Source organism: Mesoplodon densirostris, chromosome 20, assembly GCF_025265405.1.
Source record: "Mesoplodon densirostris isolate mMesDen1 chromosome 20, mMesDen1 primary haplotype, whole genome shotgun sequence".
NCBI lineage: Eukaryota > Metazoa > Chordata > Mammalia > Artiodactyla > Ziphiidae > Mesoplodon > Mesoplodon densirostris.
Genome location: NC_082680.1, coordinates 7581144 through 7600522, shown reverse-complemented (window position 1 = coordinate 7600522; position 19379 = coordinate 7581144).

Below are 19379 nucleotides of genomic sequence, written 5' to 3'. Positions count from 1 at the left end.
CCTCCCTGGTGGCGCAAGTGGTTGAGAGTCCGCCTGCCGATGCAGGGGATACGGGTTCGTGCCCCGGTCTGGGAGGATCCCATATGCCGCGGAGCGGCTGGGCCCGTGAGCCATGGCCGCTGAGCCTGCGCGTCCGGAGCCTGCGCGTCCGGAGCCTGTGCTCCGCAATGGGGGAGGCCACAGCAGTGAGAGGCCCGCATACCGCAAAAAAAAAAAAAAAAAAAAAAAGTAAGAGGAATGATTTCTTTTTGTTTGTTTGTTTTTGTTTTTGTTTATATCTTTATTGGAGTATAACTGCTTTACAATGTTGTATTAGTTTCTGTTGTACAACAAAGTGAATCAGCTATACATATACATACATCCCCATATCCCCTCCCTCTTGCGTCTCACTCCCACCCTCCCTATCCCACCCCTCTAGGCGGTCACAAAGCACCAAGCTGATCTCCCTGTGCTATGTGGCTGCTTCCCACTAGCTACTATTTTACATTAGGTAGTGTATATATGTCAATGCCACTCTCTCACTTCATCCCAGGTTCCCCTTTCCCCCCATGTCCTCAAGTCTCTTCTCTATGCCTGCATCTTTATTACTGCCCTGCCACTAGGATCATCAGTACCGTTTTTTTAGATTCCATATCTGTGTGTTAGCATACAGTACCGTTTTTCTCTTTCTGACTTACTTCATTCTGACAGACTCTCAGTCCACCCACCTCATTACAAATAACTCAATTTTGTTCCTTTTTATGGATGAGTAATATTTCATTGTGTACATGTGCCACAACTTCTTTATCCATTCATCTGTCGATGGACATTTAGGTTGCTTCCATGTCTCGGCAATTGTAAATAGTGCTGCAATGAAGATTGTGGTACATGACTCTTTTTGAATTATGGTTTTCTCAGAGTATATGCCCAGTAGTGGGATTGCTGGGTCGTATGCTAGTTCTATTTTTAGTTTTTTAAGGAACCTCCATACTGTTCTCCATAGTGGCTGTATCCATTTACATTCCCACCAACAGTGCAAGAGGGTTCCCTTTTCTCCACACGCTATCCAGCATTTATTGTTTGTAGATTTTTTGATGATGGCCATTCTGACTGGTGTGAGGTGATACCTCATTGAGGTTTTGATTTGCATTTCTCTAGTAGTTAGTGACGTTGAGCATCCTCTCATGTGTTTGTTGGCAATCTGTATATCTTCTTTGGAGAAATGTCTATTTATGTCTTCTGCCCATTTTTGGATTGGGGTGTTTGTTTTTTTGATATTGAGTTGCATAAGGTGCTTGTATATTTTGCAGATTAATCCTTTGTCTGTTGCTTCGTTTACAAATATTTTCTCCCATTCTGAGGGCTGTCTTTCTGTCTTGTTAATGGTTTCCTTTGATGTGCAAAAGCTTTTAAGTTTCATTAGGTCCCATTTGTTTATTTTTGTTTTTATTTCCATTACTCTAGGAGGTGGGTCAAAAAAGATCTTGCTGTGATTTATGTCAAAGAGTGTTCTGCCTATGTTTTGCTGTAAGAGTTTTATAGTGTCTGGCCTTACATTTAGGTCTTTAATCCATTTTGAGTTATTTTTGTGTATGGTGTTAGAAAGTGTTCTAATTTCATTCCTTTACATGTAGCTGTCCAGTTTTCCCGGCTCTACTTATTGAAGAGGTTGTCTTTCCTCCATTGTATATTCTTGTCTCCTTTGTCAAAGATAAGGTGACCATATGTGCATGGGTTTATCTCTGGGCTTTCTATCCTGTTCCATTGATCGATATTTCTGTTTTTGTGCCAGTACCATATTGTCTTGATGACTGTAGCTTTGTAGTAGAGTCTGAAGTCAGGGAGCCTGATTCCTCCAGCTCCATTTTTCTTTCTCAACATTGCTTTGGCTATTCGGCATCTTTTGTGTACCCATAAAAATTGTGAAATTTTTTGTTCTAGTTCTGTGAAAAATGCCATTGGTAATTTGATAGGGATTGCACTGAATCTGTAGATTGCTTTGGTTACTATAGTTATTTTCACAATGTTGATTCTTCCAATCCAAGAACATGATATATCTCTCCATCTGTTTGTATTGTCTTTGATTTCTTTCACCAGTGTCTTGTAGTTTTCTGCATACAGGTCTTTGGCCTCCTTAGGTAGCTTTATCCCTAGGTATTTCATTATTTTTGTTGCAGTGGTTAATGCGAATGTTTCCTTGATTTCTCTTTCTGATTTTTCATTGTTAATGTATAGGAATGCAAGAGATTTCTGTGCATTAATTTTGTATCCTGCTACTTTACCACATTCATTGATTAGCTCTAGTAGTTTTTTGGTGGCATCTTTAGGATTTTCTGTGTATAGTATCACATCATCTGCAAACAGTGACAGTTTTACTTCTTCTTTTCCAACTTGGATTTCTTTTATTTCTTTTTCTTCTCTGATTGTCATGGCTAGGACTTCCAAAACTATGTTGAATAATAGTGGCGAGAGTGGGCAACCTTGTCTTGTTCCTGAATTAGAGGAAATGCTTTCAGTTTTTCACCATTGAGAATGATGTTGGCTGTGGGTTTGTCATATATGGCTTTTATTATGTTGAGGTTAGGGTCCCTGTATGCCCACTTTCTGGAGAGTTTTTATCATAAATGGGTGATGAATTTTGTCTAAAGCTTTTTCTGTATCTATTGAGATAATCCTATGGTTTTTATCCTTCAGTTTGTTAATATGGTGTATCACATTGATTAATTTGTGTATATTGAAGAATCCTTCCATTCCTGGGATAAACCCCACTTAATCATGGTGTATGATCCTTTTAATGTGCTGTTGGATTCTGTTTGGTAGTATTTTGTTGAGGATTTTTGCATCTATGTTCATCAGTGGTATTGGCTTGTAGTTTTCTTTTTTTGTGACATCTTCGTCTGGTTTTGCTATCAGGGTGATGATGGCCTCATAGAATGAGTTTGGGAATTTTCCTCTCTCTGCTGCATTTTGGAAGAGTTTGAGAAGGATAGGTGTTAACTCTTCTCTAAATGTTTGATGGAATTCACCTGCAAAGCCATCTGGCCCTGGGCTTTTGTTTGTTGGAAGATTTTTATCACAGTTTCAATTTCAGTGCTTGTGAGGAATGGTTTCTTAACATTCCAATTCTCTAAATGGGAACTGAATGTGTTAATAGGGTTTTTTTTGCAGGGTGGTGATGGAAAAGGATCTGTACCCCAATCCATGGAAGTTCCTCATTCAATTAAAGTTGTGCTTGGTTTCTTAGAATCCTGAGTTTAGGATCCTGGGCAAAGTGCTTATCTCTTCTGATCACCTCTTTTTTCCTGTCACATAAATCTTAGTGACAGTGGAAAATTCATGGCAAGCAAGGTGCAGAAATTTATCCAACATATTTTCCATGAAAGACATGAGCCCCAAATCCTCCAGCAGGTTGACAAAGTACACAATAATGCACACAAGCACACATAAATAAATGCAGTCATCACTTTCAATTATTAGTAAGAGACTATATATTCAGAGCATACCTCCATTTTTATTAGGTGGGTTTTGTGCCTTTTTTGTTCCTGGTGATTAACTGCCCTTTCCTGTGGGGCCCTGTTATGGATAATGATTGATAATTATATTTTGGTTCAGATCCTGGCTCTGTTTTTGCTAAATTTGTGATGTAGGCAAATTATTTTGCTTCCCTAATAAACCCTAGAGTTTTGTCAATCAGGTGAAACAATGCAACCTGTTTTGCTCAGAGCAAACAATACTTGGCAATACAATTGTGTAGCTCTAGATTCATGTAGAATATATTTGTAGTGCCTGCTAAGTACTAGAAAATTTACATACTTATGGAGACACTTTAAAGAGATGTTATTTAAACAACATTTTAGAACTCTGGAAACTGACTCAGAGAGTAAGTAACAGGTACAAGATGAAATGTGTAGTTAGAAGGTATATGTAGTTACCTTCTGAACGTATGGGTTAATATTCAGCTTCACCCTCACCGTGTTAATGTCAGTGTCAGTCACTGAGTAGCCCCTCAGAGACAGAATAATCTCCTGTTGACTCCTTCAGCAGTAAATGCCCCCAAGTCCACTTTGTGTGCTTCCACTTGTCTCAGGACTGCCTGAAGAGACCTGCAGTACCTGCCTCACCTTGCACATCCATGATTCAACTGGAGCCTCTGGAATGACTACAGTCATCTTCTGACAGAACAGAGATAATGGTTGCCCCAACTTTTATCCCCAAATCATTATAACACAACCTTTTTTAAAAAATTACAAACTATTATTTTAGAGCAGTTAAGGTAATGGAAAAATTGAGAAAGTACAGAGAGTTGCCACATTTTCGCTTCCTCCACACATACAGGGCCTCCCCCATTATCAACAGAGTGTATCATCCAAGTGACAAGCTCCCTGAAAGGACTCTAGCAACCCCTTGCCTGTGTGTCCAATCCCCACCAAGGATTCTTTTTTGGCCCTTCAGGTTTGTAGGGTAGCTGAGTATTCTACAAAGAACAGGGCATAGCCTACAAGGTCACATGGCTGTCATCCATGTTGTCATTATCATCTCCTTATGCTGTGGGGAGGGGACAGAAATGGTGGCCGGTTCTGCTACCTCTCAACTGTTCCTTTAGGGGGTTCTCAGCATCGTTCCCTAAACCAGGGGCACCGGGCAGGGTAGAAAAGGGCAGAGAAAGATAGAAACGGAAAAACGATAAGAAACCAGATCAACGGCCACGTGCTGAGTGTTTGATACAATTAACTAATATGAGCCTTTTTCCTCTAAATTAGACGGTGATATGGAGAGCTGTCTCGTAGGGTTTAACTTCATAACAGGTTTAATTACGGTAAGCTAAGTTTTCCCAAGTCATAGAAAAAAGTAAATTAACAATGAGAATTGGAAATCAAGGTCTGTGTGAGATCCCATTTCCCCCCTTTTTGAACAGGAATGCCAATTGTGGTTAACCTGTGTTTGCCTCATTGTTGACTGTTAGGTATGTGAGGAAGAGGAGATTGAGAAGAATTAAACTCTAGAATCTATACTTAGGGAACCACATCCCAGGGAACTTACCTACCTATATCTGATGTAGACAAAAATATTATGGACTTTGGTCTGATGTAAATGAGATGAGGCTTTTGAGGGTCTTGGTAAGGAGTGATACTGCCTGTGGGAGGGACCTCAATCAATGGAAGACAGAGGAGACAGTGGTGACCAGCCTCCAAGATGTCCCCTAATGATAGCAGCCCCTGGCGTTCATAGCCCCTCCCCCAGTGCGGCCCAAAGAATATGGCAGAAGTGGTGGCATACCAGTCCTGAGGCTAAGTGACAAAAAGTAAGGCTCCTGCCAGGTTTTCTCCCTCATTTGGATCTCTAGCTTTAGGGAAGCCCAGCTGCCACGTCATCAGCAGCCCAATGGAAATGCCCATGAAGCTTTTGACCAAGGGCCGTGAGGGTAAACTCGGAAGAGGCCGCTCACCCCAGCCAAGTCTCGGATCACTGCATCCCCAGCTCACTCCTCAGATGCAGCCTCACGGGAGACTCGGATCCAGAAACACACAGCTAAGCCCCGTTTAGTCCTGGCCCACAGATTTCATGAGGTAATGTGTGTGGTTTCAAACTGCTATGTTTGGGGTTATTTGTTATGCAGCAGTTGATAACTGACCTGCAGATACATATATAATGTGAGCGCTCAGTTAACGGTATGATAACAGAAATTTCTGTTGTCATTCAGCACAGAAGATCAGGAATTTGCTGCATGATTTTCAATCAAGTTAACTAAAAGGTAAAATAAAATACCAGTACCCTTAAGGAACACATGACATAATTAAAAGTCTCTTCATGTATCATTCACAATGTGAAGAATACAGTCCAAAATTATACAGTATAGGAAGAAACAGGAAAATCTAATCCATAGTCAGACTGATCCCAAGAGACTTCAGATACTGGAATAAGCAGTAAAGAATTTTTAAATAGTTGTTACTATTAGAGTCATAAATGTAAGGGAAAAAAAGCTCACAATGAATAAAAAATAGAAACTTAGAGCAGTTAAACAGAAACCCGAAGAAACAATAAAATGGAAACTCTAGAATGAAAAATAAATTTAAATAAAAAATTACACTGTACGGACTTAATAGCAAATTGGACATTGCAGAAGAGTTGATAAATTTAAAGACAGCTTAACAAAAATATCCAATTTGAAGAATATAAAGAATTTTAAACAGGAGCAGAGACCCAGTGACATCTGTAACAATATCTAAAGGTCAAACAGAATGATTGGAGCCCCAGGAGAGGACGATAGAAGATGGGCATAGAAATATTGAAGAAACAGTGTCTAAATAGTAGCCAAATTTGGGGAATGATATAAAGTTTAAAGTTCAAAGAAGATAAGTAAACCACAAGCAGGAAAAACAGAAAGAAAGTCTGACTCAGGCATATCAGAGTCAAACAGCTAAAAACCAAAGATAAAAAGAAAGTCATGAATGCTGCCAGAGACATGCAACATGTTACACAGAGGGAGATGATCTGAATGAGAGCTGATTTCCTACCAGAAACAAGAGAATAATAACTTCAAAGTCCTGAAAGAAGCTCAGAATAAAAGCCGCCAACACAGAATTCTATTTACTTCCAAAATATTATTCCAGATTGAAGGCAACATAAAGCATTTTCAGTAAATGAAAACTCAGAGAATTCATCAGCAAAAGCCCTATGATGTAAGAAATACTAAAGCAAGTTCTTCTGGCTGAAGAAATAAGTGCATATGATTTATGAAGCACAATGAGGAAGATATTTATTTGCAGCCCTCAATCCTACTCCAAAGGAGACTTTATAAGGATCAGTGTGATGAGATTTAAGGTTATTTAGATTTAAGGAAAACAAAACTAGGATGGAGAACATCCAGGGAGGCTTCTGTGAGTAGACTGGCTTTGAGTTTATTTTTGAAACTAATATATTTAATTAAAAATCACAACCTATGGGCACGTAGAAATCACATACAAATCTAAAGGAATCTAAATTAAGTCAGGACCACCAGGTATCTAAACAAACTACACGACAGGGTCACCATCCTATAATAGACTTTCTTAAAGCTTAGCCTATTTTTAAAAACGGAGTACTTTCTAAAATGTTATATATTTCCCTATGTACTTTTTTCCAATAAGCATTTTGCAACTTGGTACACTTTATATAAAGTTCAAGTACATTAATCATTTTCCTCTAACTTGACGGTAAGTTCATTGAGAACGGAGGCTATGAATTTTGAGATGGTTTGCTTTACCTTCCATAAATGAAATAAAATTGGATTGTGATTAGAGGCTTACACAGTTACCTCATTATGCAAAATGATTTGACTGCGTATTTTCATCAGATATGTACCTGGCCCTTCTATTTTCCATGCATTGTGCCAGGCACTGTGTTGTATAAATGAGCCAGAGATGGTCTCTGTATTTTAGCCCCTAGGTTACTTATTTCTTCACGCCAGGATAAGATCCCTTAGCTCAAAAACCTACTTGCACCAAACTTAAATTTTCTGCATACCTCAGAAAACTGCACCCGGCATCCACTAGACATAGGTAAGATAAACTCTGTGGCGACACAGACCCCAAGACACTGCTGTCATTCAGAGCTCGGACGCAGAGACTCGGCCATGATGCTGAGTGATGTCACCTAGACACCTAAGCCCCTCCCCAGCCCCCTCCTCTCTAGGAGTTCCCTAGCCTCCCTCCTCTTCTGGATGGTGGCCTCTGGACAGGCTCATGCTGTGAGGGACATCGCCTTCCTGCAAACCAAAGCATCATTCAACAAAGCTCCTGTACGCTACTGCCCCCTCGTGGTCTTACTGTTTTCCTTGATCAGCCCTGAAATCCTTGAACCCCTTACACACTAGTGATATGAAGACAAATACGTTAGGACCTGTGACTCAAGGACCACACAGTCTGGTGAGAGAGACTGAGTGATGGGCATTTAAACGTGACTTTTATAAACAGTCAAGAAAAGGAAAACACTTACATAAAGGATTACATTTTTTTAAAAAGAGCTCTTTCCAATTCTTTCACATGTGATGGGAGCATTAGAGCCTACTTCCCACTGTGGAAGCAGCACGCAGAAAACCATCATTTCATATCAGATCACATCCATTGTGGGTACCAGGCTGATTGGATCAGTAATACCAATGTAATTCCAAAGTAGAGATTCAGAGGTTAACACTATAGATACTAATACTTAAAAATATTCTTAAATTTTTTTGTTTTAACCAAATAAATCCCTAACTTCATGACAAGTTGAGAAAATTTAGAGAACTGCATAGATTATATTTTTCCTGTACAGATTATTATATTTAATTTCATTATCAGAAGTCCCTTATTTAAAAATATATTTGGATTTAACTTTTACTGGTTGCTATCTTTAAACATTCACATGTAAGATAGACTAAAAATAATCTTAATAGTTCTGTTTATAGAGAATACATATTGATTTAAGGTTCACTGTATTGTATTCATCTGTGGTGAAAATAAAATTCTGACATATTTTTCTTTGGGGAGAAATGGCTGCAATTCTAAGCAGCTAGGTTAGCTAATGGCATATTATTTAATTGCATACATGGCCTTTTTTCAATACATATACCCAAGAAGCACTTTCCTAATATATTAAAATAAAACATCCTTTACTACCATGTGAAATGTTATTATATTTATACATTTTTTAAGAGTTCCAAAACTAATGTCAGCTTTCATAAATGCTAATTCCAATATTTGTTCATGTAAGTGTACTAAATTACATAGACAGCCATACACAGACTCTTTCTGTCCCATATTTTTTACCTGAAGCTTTAAGAAAAGGCTCATTATGTCAAGGTCTTATAGACAAATACCAGCTCTCCACCATTTTCTGAAGCTTGGGTATAACAGCCTAGGGAATTAGAGTAAGCAGTTCTTCTAAATCATTGTATCCCCCAAAGAGTCACAGCCTTTGTGTATTCTATAGAATGTCACTGTGCAGTGTTAGCATTCGGGAAAATTTTTCCTCAATAGAATGTGTCCACACCACTCATTATTAATTCGAATCTCACAATATGTTTAAATACACCATGGTGGGTACTCAGATCTCCATAGAATCCAATAAGTATATCAAGATAAGGATATAAATGTACCAGAATTAAGAGACAAAGGAAGAAAAAGCTTTGTATGATATAAATAATACTTGGGATCTAATTGATGAAAGTGCTTTATAATAAAACAGGATATTTTCAAATGAAAAATATTGTTTAATAGCAAGTATTTACTGAGCTTACTGTATAAAATTCTTAAATATTTTGCCATCCTTAAATATAATGAAATACACACAATTCAAGAAAGGAGAAACATAGCTATACTATCGCTTAAATAAAGACTATGTCACTAGTAAAAGGTAAGCATTACCTTCAAAAATAGCAGAGCGTTCAAAGAAAAATCACATGCGAGTAATTTTACATTCATGTCCTAATTTGGATTTTGATCCAAACAAAATTATGACATTTCTAAAACAATAATGGAACCACTAGGTATCTTGAAAATTTATGAAATGCCTACCAACAACTATAACACACTGGGTCACAACCAATGAAGAGTACAGACTTAGGAAGCACTAGAGGTGGGCACCAGAAGGGGGGCTAATGGGAGGGGCCACGGAATAGTTGGTATCGGGGCTCCACCTGGACAGATAGGTAAGATTTGGTTATCTGGCTCTGAGAGATGAGATTAGCAGAGGACATGAATGAGTAAAGGTAGATAAAGTGATTCTTCGAAGAAACTAGAAAGATGTACTGAATCCTATAAGGAACCTATAGGAGGACCTAAAATCCCCTATAAGGAACTTGGACCTTCTTGAATAGAAAATGAAGGTTTTTGTTTGTTTTTTGTTTTTGTTTTTTAAAGCAAAGCTGACACACCTACATAATGCTTTGAATGATTAATGAAGCAGGGGTAGTGATAACAGATTTTAAATGGAAAGACAATAGAGGCTGGGAACTGAGTTTGTAGTGCTGAATTACAATCCAGCTGATCAAAAGTTTAGCTGGAAACGGGGAAGAGGTAGTGGGAGTGGAATGAAAGGGAGAAGAGGTCCGTGCGGCCAGGAATAACTGTGGTTCCTTTGGAGCAGGAAGCAGGGAGTCCTCAGAGGACTGATAAGAAATTAGATCACACACATCAAGGTGTGACCCAGAGAAGACAGCTCTGCTTGTGTGTTTAAGGACGGCTGTGCTGTGACCGTTGAACAACCTTCTGGTTTATTAAAAAAGGGGAAACTTTTAGACATTCAAAACCACAGTCATCCGTTAAAAATGGACAGTCTATTCTTTGGAGAAAGAAAAAAGAATTCAGAGGTGAAACATGCTTGCACCACCCTCCCTCCCCAACTTGACCTTTTTAATGTGTATCGTACTTTCCATCCAGAGAACTGCTCTCGAAGTGGATCAGATGCCGAGGCAGAGATAGGGCTTCGCGTTTAACTTGCTACAGGCATATATCCTGTCATCTGCAACTGGGAAAACACACTGTAAGGGGGATTGTTTCCATTATTTTGGAGAAAACACTTCAGGCAAGAGTTCAGGGATAAGAAAACTTGTCAGTAAGAGATTCTATTCTTCTCCAGAAGAAAGCAGCTCAGAGAACAGAGGGTGCTCTCCTTGTTCTGGGAGACAGATTTGAAGACCAGATCAAGGGCCTCCCTCTGGTAAGTTTTCTAACTCATCACAGCAAAGTTCCCTGTAAAAATCCCTCCAAACTTCAGGGGAGTTAAGAGTTAGGAGCTAAATAATAATTAAATACAATATACTTTACTCCAGAATTTTTTCCACAGGACACTCAGTTAAAGTTGAATCTCAGATTTGTTTTTCCTAAAAAAATTGTGTATGCTTGTCCCATGCAATATGTGGGACACACTCGTACTAAAAATGTGTCTCTGAGACACAGAAAAGGCTTCATGACATTGGTTTAGGCAATGGTTTCTTGGATAGGACACCAAAAGCACAAGCAATAAAGGCAAAAATAGGCAAGTGGGACTACATCAAACAAAGTTTTCTGCACATCAAAGAATATAATCCAAAAAGAAAAAAAAGAATATAATCAACAAAATAAAAAGGCAATCAGTGGAATGGGAAAAATATTTGCAAACCACATATCTGATAAGAAGTTAATATTTAAAACATATATGAAGATCCTACAAATACAGAGCAAAAAAAAAGTCCAATTAAAAATGGGCAAAGTGGGGCTTCCCTGGTGGTGCAGTGGTTAAGAGTCTGCCTGCCAATGCAGGGGACACGGGTTCGAGTCCTGGTCTGGAAAGATCCCACATGCTGCAGAGCAACTAAGCCCGTGTGCCACAACTACTGAGCCTGCACTCTAGAGCCCGTGAGCCACAACTACTGAGCCCACATGCCACAACTACTGAAGCCCACACACCTAGAACCCATGCTTCACAACAAGAGAAGCCACTGCAGTGAGAAGCCCATGCACTGCAACGAAGAGTAGCCCCTGCTCGCTGCAGCCAGAGAAAGCCCGCGTGCAGCAATGAAGATCCAATGCAGCCAAAGATAAATAAATTAATTAATTTAAAATAAAATGGGCAAAGAACTTGAATAGACATTTCTCCAAAGAAGACATTCAAATGGCCAACAGGTGTAGGGAAAGATGCTCAATGTCACTAATCATGCAAAACAAATCCACAATGAGATACCACCTCACACCTGTTAGGATGGCTACTATCAAAAAACAAAAGATAAAAGATGTTGGCAAGGATGTGGAAAATTAGAATGCTTGCACAGTGCTGGTAGGAATGAAAAACGATGCAGCCACTATGAAAAACAGGACAGAGGTTCCTCAAAACATTAAAAATAGAACTATCGTATATTCCAGCAATACTATTTGTAGGTTTTATCCAAAATAATTGAAATCAGGATAGGAAAGAGAGGTCTGTACTCCCATGTTATTGAAGCAAAATTCACAATAGCCAGAATGTAGAAACAACCTAAATTTCCATCAACAGATGGATGGATAAAGAAAATGTGGTATATACATACAATGGGATATTAGCCTTAAAAGGAAGGAAATCTACCATTTCAACATGAATGGACCTAGAGGGCATTATGCTGAGTGAAATAAGCCAGTCACAGAAAGACAAATATTAGATGATTCCACTTACAGGAAGTATCTAAAATAGTCACAGTATCTAAAATAGTCAAACTCACAGAAGCAGAGAATAGAACGGTAGTTACCTAACGGGGGACACGGAAAGGGGGACTGCTGTTCAGACTACAAAGTTTCAGTTACGCTAGATGAATAAGCAGATCTGCCTTAGAACGTAATACCTATAGTTAACAACACTGTAATGTGTACGTAAAAGTTTACTGAGAGGGTAAATGTCATGTTAAAAGTTCTTACCAAAATAAAGAAGAAACAAAGAACATAGCCTTTGTCACCAAACCTGTCACCAAAAATAAATGTAAGCAAACTATATTAAAATACAATGGAAAGAAATTCACCGATTTCAATTACTCTGATTCAATTAGATGAGAAGAACTTAAAAATTCCTTTTTTATTTTTAATATTTTTCTACATTTAAATATATTCATTCTTAATAATAAATATTTATTACTTTGATAATGTAAAATGTTTATTAATATATCATTTTCAAAAACAGCTTTTGTGAAATTATAGATGATAAACTAAATATCATAGGCCTTTCTTAATTGTGTTAGTAAAAAATAAGCACTAAGAAATAGTATTTTTGTCTTATCTGAAATTCTAATTCAGCTGGCTGTCCTCTGTTTTATCTGGCACCTCTTCCAGGCTGACCCACAGTGGTATTAAAGGGGCCGTGATTTAGCTCCACTATGGCTTTCCCTGCCATGAACACTCCATCTCTTCCTCTGCTTTACCCTTTAGCAATGGCGTCTTCTATTCCTGTTCCACCACCTGCCCTCTTCTCAGTCCTACTTCAGCCTCCTTGGAGATCGCATCCATCCCCCTATTACGCCAACACCAAGATGCTGATAATACTGAATGCATGCGCCTAGCTCTTCCTTAGAGGGAAAGGACTAAGTTTCTTTGCACGTTCAACAAGGCCCTTTAAGGCGAGGGTCTTCAGCTCTGCTTGAGCCCTCCCACTCCCAGCACATATGCCGGAAACCCCAGATCTGCTGTGTTATTTCCCTGCCTGGTTTGGAGAGGGACCTGTGGAACACTTTGAACCACAGTGTAAGAACACACAGTAGGTATTTTTGAACCTATGAGGAAATATTTATTGAACAATTTTCTACCATGTATTCCATTAATGAAAAAGTGACAATAAGAAAAGAAAATTTTGCTTCCGTTGGGATGTCACAATTATTTGTTACTATTTATACAATGGGTACATTTATTGATTTCTTTATGCACTAATAAAGATAGTCTTCTCATGTAGCTGAATCAAATTTTATTCCAGATGACCTTGGATTTACCCTTAACTGTGTCTCTATGTCCAGGAGAATTCATTTGCTGAATATTTACCATGTGTCAGGCTGATATAGCAGAGATAATAATATTGTGAATAAGACAAAATTGGCCTCAGGTTTTACAGTTTTTCTGAGGGGGGAGGTGGATATTTGTGGATTGAATTATTGTTGAAAAAAGTTCTTAAAAGCACATCTAAAAAATTCTCAAACATATACCTAGGGTAATTTAGGCAATTAATAATTTCAGAATTACACATAAACTCTAACTAAAGATCAAACCCCAGAAGAATGTCCTAAGCATGAATAAACTGTCAGAAAAATCACTCAATTAGGATTATACTTCAATTTTCAATATTAATCAAATGGCTTTCTATGCAAATCATCTTGGCATTTAGAGTCAAAACTAAAGATTAATAATTATCCATCTGAATTTCAACACCACACAAATCTCTTATTTTTTATAAGAACCACAATCTCACAATTTTCACAACATTAATTTCCATCTGGAGTAAAAACACCTTTAGTAAAAGTAAAAAAATGACTATTTTCACACATGCACACACGCACACGTACACATACAACATATACACACACTCCCATATTAACATATAGTTTCTATGTATCAGAATTGGAATAAAGGGTGAGTTACAGTTAAACTAATTTTTTGTCAAGTAAAGGTTAACTAGAAATTTAACTCTGTTTCAAATCCTCTGGTTTAAAGCATTTATTAAATAAATAAGTAACCATTGCCCTAATAAAGTTACTTTTCTTTCTAATATATTTATCATTTGCTTTCTCTCAAATTCCCCAAACTTCATGCAGAATCTGTGAGTTGACTAGGAGAACTTTGTAGAAGTTTTCATTTTCTCTTGGACTCATCTTTCTACTATTTATCTCCAAAAAGCTAGTGCTGCACCATTTTCAACCCCACTCAGAGGCAGCAGACATGAACCAGCTTATTAAACACTAACAGACACTTTAGAATCCAAAAACCTGTTTGTTTGTATTTTTAAAAGCTCTAGGCTTAGTGTGAAGCTAAAGTTGACCAAGCCTCACATATTTTGACAGTTCATATTCGGTCTATAACGAAATCACAAAGAATCTGAGTCTTGAAAGGACAAGAAGACTGGTGTGAATGTTTTCATTTCCCGAGGCTGGAAAAATACTTAGATTTAGAGTTGAATGTATTTAAAATAAAAACTAGTTTTATCATAGTCCCAAATGCTAATTTGCATAGAGTCCTTTACAGGCAGATCTTAAGAAAACCTGCTTTCTCAATATCTCATCAAACCTGTTCTAGAACACTCTTTGTGAGAGGCCGGATCACGTAGCTTTATAAAGTGAGCAATGGAAAAGATTCCAGGCTTCTATTCCTGGCCCTAAAACTGACTCATGGTGTCCTCTCAGAGACGTGATTTCTCCTGGAAGCATCCCTCTCCAAGAAGCAGTCGTTACGAGAGGTGTGCTGTTCTCTGTTCCTTGGGATTGCATCTTGCTATTTTTAGAAGTCGAGAGGCTCCTTCCTACTGGTGCTGGTTCATCCACAGGGGGCATTTTGGAAGATGTTCATACAGTTCTATGTGACCTGCTTCATTACTACTTCTTCTTGTAATTAGATTCACAAAAGATAATTTCAAAAAAATAGAGAGCTCTTTTTTTTTCCTTTTAGACTTATTTTATTGACTTTCCTTTGCCAGTCTGAAGTCCAAGCTTCATAACAAGACATGAAAAATATCACCATGATCATTCTATGGCCTCCTCATTTACTGTAATGCAACCGGATATCATTATGACCCCATTACTTTCACCATTTCTTTCTTCCTAGATGTTTGTCAAACTCTTATCTTGTGAAAACCTTTTTCAGAAACCACATACTCCTTAAAACTTTACCTAATATTCCCACTAAATCAGGCTTAATTATAATTTTCTCTCTATTTTGTTACATATATATTACATATATACTTGTTATACATATAATAACTTTGCAATATAGTATCATATTTTAATTACATTGTTGTGTTCTATTATGTTTAATTTACTAGAAATCTAAACACCTGCAGAGCTTTTATCTTCTTGCTCAACACTGCGCTTGACTCACAGAAGGCAAAATAACTATGTGCCCATAGAGAGCTCTTGATCTGAATGAGGAATTAAAAACATAGCTATGGCAAAATGGCCTAAAAATAGACCAAAAAATGAAAAAAATAGAAAGGTGACTGTCTTATCTTTATAGACCCAGCATTCAGTCAAAACTTACAACAGTAAACTTTTTAAATAAAGGAAAATAAACTAATAACATAAAGAAGAGAAATTATTTTAGAAGGAAGGTAATAATAAGAAATTATGTAAAACAACCTGTTTTACATATTTCATATTTCATATGAAATTTCCCTTTTAAACATAATAGAAATTTTTTTTTAATTTAAAAGCTAGGTAAACTGAGACTCAGGAAAACAAAACACACACACACACACACTTTAAATCACAAATGAAAACATGATGGAGCAAGCTTTTCAACCAGACCTTTCTGAAATGAGAGAGCATTCTTTCCACTATACCGTACTACACTCATCGTTCTATAGACAAAGGGATTATTAAATCTTAGTTAAGGTTTCTAAAGTTTTAAAACTTCTTTGCACTTTTAATGATATCCTTAATAATCCCCAAACTGTGGAAACATTAAATTATCAAGAAAACAAGAAATTACTTGTGTTTATCCAAATTTGGAGCACTCACCCTTGGACCAGACATGTCAGTTCATTCACCCCTACTGTGCCAAGCCTATACTTGATTTTCAAACCTCCAGATTAATGCTAATAAATGTATACATGGCAACACTGACTCAGTCCAAGCCCTCAGAGATAAGAAGATCATGAGATCCACAGAGCAAAAGCATGAGAGGCTGAACTCTAAAATCGGTGCTTTCTAAGCACTAAGAGATATAAACGTCTCGCGGCCCACAGAGTAGGTCTACTCTGGCATGGAGAGCGGGGCAGAGATGAGATGAGGGCGGTCCTAAGCAATTACCTTAAATCTTTACGTTTAACACTCCTCATGTGATTGTGACCAAACTTTCATCACGGAAAGAAGGTCCACTCTGTGCAGCCTAATCTATGACCTAACTGGTCAGAAGAAATGAGACAATGCCTGAAAAGGTTTGTAAGATAAAAACAATTACGGCAGCGGGGCTGGATTTAAGCAAAAATCAACATAACAATCTATGGAAGAGTTTCAGTTTCAGATGAGAAAAGACTGTCCACATCAAACATTCTGCAGACATTTTGGAGAAAATAGTGATTGAAGTATCAACTTATACCATGTGCTGTTGTGTACAGAGGACAGCATCTAGAACTTATGTCATTTCCTAGTTTTGTAACTTTGGTCAAGCTACTTCCCCATGTTAATTTCCTCTTTGAAAAGTGGGAGATTAATTAGATGACTGGAAAGGCCTCTTGCAACGTTAGACTTTTTTCATTTTTAATACGAGTTCCAAAGTGTCAGAAAAACAAGTTAGAATGGGTCCTGGCCACACACATGTCAGACTCTGAACAGTCGAAACATAATTTGGAGATGCCAATTTATCTTACGGACACCTTAGAAATTTTGGTTGGAAAAATCAAGACAGAGGGAGGGGGGCAGGGAGAAGGAGATTACAATAAGGGTACAGTTTGCTTCACTCCAGACATGGAGACTGGAGGAGAGATAGGATGAATTTAGTATGGCACCATGAAGGAACTGTAGTTTCAGTGGTATTAACCAAAGAAATGCATTTGGCAATGAAAGAATATGGTCGGAAGAGCCACTCATATGCAATCATACTAGAAGTGAGACTAGAGACCACTCAACTGCAAAACAACTAGAAATATTTCAAGATAAAAACACCCTACAAAAATAAATAAATAAGTCATGTAGCTCATTTGTATCTTTTTTGTTTAGATTCCACATATAAGTGATAGCATATGATATTTGTCTTTCTCTGTCTGGTTTACTTAGTATGGTTATCTTTAGGTCCATCCATGTTGCTGCAAATGGCATTATTTCTTATTTACAAAACAGAAATAGACTCACAGACATAGAAAACAAACTTATGGTTACCAAAGGGGAAGTGGGGGAGGGATAAATTAGGAGTTTGGGATTAGCAGATACACACTCCTGTATATAAAAAAGGTAACCAACAAGGACCTACTGTATAGCACAGGGAACTACACTCAGTATTTTGTAATAACCTATAAGGGAAAATAATCTGAAAAAGAATATATATATATATATATAGATAGATAGATATAGATATATATAGATATATATATATATACATACATACACACACACACACACACACAACTGAATCACTGGGCTGTATACCTGAAGCTAACATGACATTGTAAATCAGCTGTACTTCAGTTAAAAAAAAAAAGTCATGTAATTAGAGAAGGCTTGTATGTACCCACCTAGACTGATGAATTTATTGCTCAATCCACTCAAATATCTGAACAACTAAGACAAGAATTACACTCAGCTACATCAAGTATATCGTCCTAGGACACATTGAAATTTATACACAATCACCAGCCTTCAAGGGAACGAGCTCTAGTTGGAGAGAGAAGATACATGTGCTAACTTACAGTAAAAACAAGTAATAGTAAAGATATCATGGGACCTCTGGGTGTTAATTTCTTGAAGTTCATGCTAAGTGCTCGGACTGCCCTTGCAGGGAGAGGATATGGCCTGGGTACCAGAGGCAGTGGCGGCCTCAGGAAGTGGACAGTCAGGGCTCCATGCCTGGCAGCCAGTAGTTCAGCCTGGACCCTGAACTCAGATGGCTGAAGCCTGCCTTCCTGTACAGGAGGAGAGCTGGGGTGCCTGGGAGTCTCACTGCCCTCGTAGCCGTTACCAACGACAGACATGCAGAGGTGTGGACACTCCACTCTCCTTCCGAACGATCAGAACAGCTGGGAGGTGCGGCCACACTGCCATCAGAGTCCTCCCCTGGATGAAGCCGGGGTCCCTCTCTGCCCTGAGTGTGATACTGAACCCATGCTGGGGTGTCATCACTTCCCTGGCTCACTCCTTCACACCCCTACTGGTGTCTCCTGGGAATTCTAATCATTCACTTTCACAAGAAACCTTCAAGTTGTCTTCTGGGGACCCAAACCTCTGATACCTTCCTAAGATTCATTTTTGGGGGAAGGGTAGGAACACGCACAAGTCAAAAAGCCCTATTTCACGGCTTCTATTAGCTGGATGTGGCCGAGTGACAGGATTCCAGCAAATGATACACAAGAAGAAACCTGTTGCATGTTGCAGGGGAAGGTCTGCTTTTCTGATACAGTGGTTGCCCCTTTCCCATCAGAGCATCCTTCCCTTGGGGAAGCAGGAGGCAGAACAGACCCTGAAGACCAAAGGGACCCACAGAGGGTCACAGAGCAGAAGGAGAAAAGGACACAGTTCAGTGTCCAATGACCTCGATGGCAGTGCAGAGCGAGCAGCTCAGATCTAGACAGAGTCCCCCAGACACGTGATACAGCTACACAAACAAAACTTGGTTATTGTTTTTTAAGTGTGAACAGTTCTATTTCTATGCAGCTGAGGGCTATCTCTAACGAATACACTGCTGATATGGACACAGAGGATCTCAGGACATTTTTTTTTAATGGGTGAAAATTATACTCCATTTTTTCAGGGAGTCTGAAAGGCTTCTCTCCCATGGATTGAGCTGGGCTGGCGATACTGTGATGTAACCTCGGGGAGTTTGCCTGATGGTCTAGCCTCACTTGGCGTCTTCCTTCTCTTTAATAATGCCTCTTGAATTAGCAACCGAAACCTTTTCACCACCTCTGGAAGCCCTCTAAGTCAATCAAAATCAGAATGCCTGGAACTGAATCTCAGCCTAACCCCTCACTAGCTGGTCCACTTAGAGCAACTGTGCTTTGTTTCATCAACTGCAAAATGGGTATAAAACATCACC